Raw genomic sequence first — 5,042 nt, forward strand, 5'->3', positions numbered from 1 at the left:
AGTTAGAAAATTTTGCGAAACCGTCTACTTGGGAAGCTTGACAAGTGTATATAGGCCCTAGTAGATGATTTTTCTTCTTAAGACTTTGCTTGTTAGAATGCTTGTAAAACACCCTAGGATGTGTCATGCTAGTATCCTTTGACCCATGGTTTAAGGCCTAGTCAAGAGTACCTTGTGGTGTGATAACTCCTTGGCTACCGTTTATTCCAAGGTGACCCTTGAAACCATGCATCCATCATCCATGTTCTACCATATTTTTGTCATCAAAGGGAATGGGCACAAAAAGAAATCAATTTGAGTTCAATGAAACGAAAAGTGAAAGAAAGTTTGCAAAAATGCATCAAATGAAAAGAGGAGCAAAAATAGAACTCCTAAGCTTCAAGTACAAGGCACCCTCGTTACTAATTGGGGTGACTTTGAAAATGTTCAAAAGAAAATGCAAAAAGTTGTCAAGTGTTGAAATGCCAAAAATCAAAAAGAAATGGCAAAACAAGTGTTCTCAAATGTTATATGCCACAAGAAATTGGGGGGAAAACAAAAACAAAAGCAAACTCCCAAAGTGAAACTCAAATATCTATTGATCCCTTTTATCCATCATATCCATTTTTGTGCATGGTAGAGAGGGGACGACCCTTCTTCTTGTCTAGGCAAGAGGCGGAATTCCGCGATCCTCCAGTGTTTCTAACACCATAGGGAGTCTACTCTTGACAAAAGCATTTAACGATTGAGGACAAAGGTACCCTAGCTTGACACATTTTGGAGGTGATTTATTGGTATCCTTCTAGGCTTAGTAGTTTGAAGAAATTGCATCTATGAAGGAGTGTGTACCCTTGAATTGCTTCCCTTGTAGATAATTTCCGCCACTTAGATGAGGAAAGTGGCTATTCTTTTGTAGATGCATCCATTATGTGATTTTGTGTGCTTAATGTTTGGATGTATCGCCATTTTGGCAAGACCCACCTTGCCTTGCAAGAAGGCATCCTACCTCATGGTTGTCTTGTTGTGAGTTGAAGGGGCGGAGTGAGACCCGCTAATTGTCTCATATCGGCTATGTTATTAGGATAGTTTAAATAAAGGTCTAGTTTTAGTCACCTCTTTACTCGGGACGAGTAAAGGTTGATTTTTGGGGATATTTGATGTGACCATTATTTGCGCACATTTAGTCCCCTAATTGAGCCTATTTTGCATACTATTATAGCATTTCATGGCCATTTTATCCGTCAAAACCTTCCTATTTGCTTTTCTATCGCATTTCATATGTTTTGTAGAAAAGGAGATAATAAGGCGGAAATTCCCGTCTTTCGTGCATATTTGGAAGCTACTTGACGATAATAGACGGACTAGTATGAAGAGGAAGCAAAGACTAAAGACCAATCTCGCAAGAATAAAATGGGAATGAGCAAAAAGGGAAGAAAAGAAGAAGAACCACTGCTGAAAAACAATCCGAGCGGATTGTACCAAATCCGCCCGTCTCCTCTCTACCATCCGAGCGTCCTGCTCTAGAATCCGCTCGGATTCATCCACCCGAATCCGCCCGGATTCTATTGAATCCGCTCGGATTCCTTTGCCAGATTCCGCCCGTCCCGACCCCAATACGCACGGATTTCTTCACAGCACGATTTCGTCTTCTCCAAGCTTCAATGAAAGACTCCCTTCCTTCGAAAAATACCGGAGTCTCCCTGCTCAAATCTCAAAAGTGTAATTACTAGTTTAGCCCTTAGTTAACCCTAATGCATCCACCTAATTTCTACTATAAATACCCCATTTGTAAATAATTAAAGGGGCATCTCATATATGAAGTTTTTAGAGTAGAAAATTCTTCCTTAGATTAGATTAGGAGTAGATTAGAATAGATTACTCTTTAATCTTTCCACAAATTACACATTAATCTCTCTTTAATTATTGTTCAAGTTTATTATTCAAGTTTATTATTGGGTAATTGAAGATTATTGGGATATTATTGGGAGATTGACAACCTTCCATCAATCATCAAGTTCTTCTATTATTCTTTGCATTATTATTGGGATCACCTCAAGTTTGGTATAATTACTTTACCCTTTAATCTTTATTGTTCATTTCTTCATTCTATTATCATGTTTATACTTGTTGTGATGATTGACACCATTAATGACATGTTTCCCATGATGATGAGTGAGTAGTTACTTAGCTAGGATTAATGGGTAATTAGGGGAAACCAACATGGGATTGATTCATGCTTAATCTAATATGTTCACATGATTAAATTGCTTGCTTGTTGTGATGTCAACTTTATGCACATGTTATGTTTGATGAAATGCCAAGCCTATGAATCCTTGCATTTTTACCATCTCTTATCTTTTCAACTTGACTTGTAAGATATAAACCAACTCGAGTCTTGTTAGACCATGCATAGAAGTTGAATAGGAGGAAAGTAAGTCGACTTGTAGGTGTTGTACAATCTAATCGATTCAGCTCCGGGACCCAACCCTTCCTATGAACCGTAAGACATAACTCAACTCGGTTCCTCCACAACATTAATTGCTTGCTTATAATTTGAAAACATGTTTGTATGATCAACACCATGAATCCCCTATGACCCCATGATTTCCTAGCACTTTTAGCCATTTGTTTACATATTTCCTTTATTGCTTGTTTCACTATATTGCTTGCATTAGTTTAGACACAACTACAAACCCCATCAATTGTGACACTAGCATAAATTAAGATAGATAGACTTAGAACCCAAAGCACACCGTCCCATGGATCGGCCTCGACTTACCGCTAACTAGTTGTTTGTTGAGTATTATAAATTGTGTTTGATTGGATGTGACCCGATGACATCACCCATCAATGCCCAACTCAAATTAGCCACTCAAGGTGATGACAAGCTTCGTTACCTCATTGAGGCCTCTCCACCCGAACCTAATGCTAGGTCGAGTGCCGCCACTAGGGAAGCATATGAGGCTTACCACAAAGAGTCTGCCGCTATCAAAAATGTGTTGATTTTTGCTATGGAGGCGGATCTCCAAAGGAGAGCTATTAAAATGGGCACCGCTTATGAAATCTATTCCAAACTTGTGACAATGTTCTCACAAACACCGAGGATCGTCCAATACGAGGCGGCCTCGGCATTCTTTGATCTCGATTTCAAGGAGGGCCAAAAGGTTAGCCCTCACGTGCTCAAATTGTTGGAGCTAGTCGAGACATTGAAAATTCAAAAGGTTGAAATCCCTAAGGAACTCATTGTTGATAGGATTCTTCACTCCTTATCCAAAGTAAAAGCATATGTGCAATTCCGGGTGAATTTCAATATGCAAGACAAGGACTTGTCTCTTGAGGAGTTGCACAAGTTACTTGTGCAAGCCGAAAGAGACATGGGATAAATGTTAGCCCACCTAAGGATGTGCTAAATATAAGCACTAAGAGCAAGGGGAAGTTCAAGAAGAATAGGAAAAAGAGTAAGAGGCAAGCTCCCATGAACACCAAGGCTAGAACTTTTGAAGCTAGCACTTCCAAACCCAAGAAGGGTGACGTGGAACAAGGTCGTCACTCATCCAATCAAACACATTTATAATACTCAACAAACAACTAGTTAGCGGTAAGTCGAGGTCGATCCATGGGACGGTGTGCTTTGGGTTCTAAGTCTATCTATCTCAATTTATGCTAGTGTCACGATTTGTTCGGGTTTGTAGTTGTGTTCTAACTAACAAAAGCAATAGAGTAAAACAAGCAATGAAAAGGGAGGATGTGAACAATTGATTAAAGGTGCTAGGATATCATGGGGTCATAGGGGATTCATGGTGTTGATCATACAAACATGTTTACAATTATATGCAAGCAATTAATGTTGTGGGGGAACCGAGTTGGTTTATGTCTTACGGTTCATAGGAAGGGTTGGGTCCCGGAGCCGAATCGATTAGATTGTACAACACCTACAAGTCGACTTACTTTCCTCCTATTCAACTTCTATGCATGGTCTAACAAGACTCGAGTTGGTTTATATCTTACAAGTGAAGTTGAGTAGATAAGAAATGGTAAAAATGCAAGGATTCATAGGCTTAGCATTTCATCAAACATAACAAGTGCATAAAGTTGACATCACAACAAGCAAGCAATTTAATCATGTGAACATATTAGATTAAGCATGAATCAATCCCATGTTGGTTGCCCCTAATTACCCACTAATCCTAGCTAAGTAACTACTCACTCATTATCATGGGAAACATGTCATTAATGGTGTCAAACATCACAACAAGTATAAACATGATAATAGAATGAAGAAATGAACAATAAAAATTAAAGGGTAAAGGAATTATACCAAACTTGAGGTGATCCAAATAATAAAGCAAGAATAAAAGAAGAAACTTGATTGATTGATGAAGGGTTGTCAATCCTCCAATAACCCAATAATCTTCAATTACCCAATAATAAACTTGAATAATAAACTTGAACAATAATTAAGGAGAGATTAATGTGTAATTTATGGAAAGATTAAATGATAATTTATTCTAATCTACTCCTAATCTAATCTAAGAGAATTTCCTCCTAAAAACCACACCCTTGATTAATTACCAAGATGGGGTATTTATAGTGGAAATTAGGTGGATGCATTTAGGGTTAACTAAGGGTTAAACTAGTAATTACACTTTTGAGATTTGAGCAGGGAGAAGCCGGTATTTCTTGAAGGAAGGGCTTCTTTCTTTGTAGCTTGGAGAAGACGAAATTGTGCTGTGGAGGAATCCGTGCCTATTGTGGTCGGGACGGGCGGATTCTGGGAGAGGAAGACGAGCGGATTAGAGACAATCCGGTCGGATTTTGGCGGGGCAATCCGAGCGGATTCAAAGCAAGACGCTCGGATTGTGTAGTGTGGAGACGGGCGGATTGGAGACAATTCGCTCGGATTGTTCTTCAGCAGTGATTCTCCTTCTTTTCTTCCCTTTTGCTCATTCCCATTTTATTCTTGCGGGATTGGTCTTTAGTCTTTGCTTCCTCTTCATACTAGTCCATCTAGTATCGTCAAGTAGCTTCCAAATATGCACGAAAGACGGGAATTTCCGCCTTAT

The sequence above is a fragment of the Silene latifolia genome, chromosome 9 (genome assembly GCF_048544455.1).
Source record: "Silene latifolia isolate original U9 population chromosome 9, ASM4854445v1, whole genome shotgun sequence".
Taxonomy (NCBI): domain Eukaryota; kingdom Viridiplantae; phylum Streptophyta; class Magnoliopsida; order Caryophyllales; family Caryophyllaceae; genus Silene; species Silene latifolia.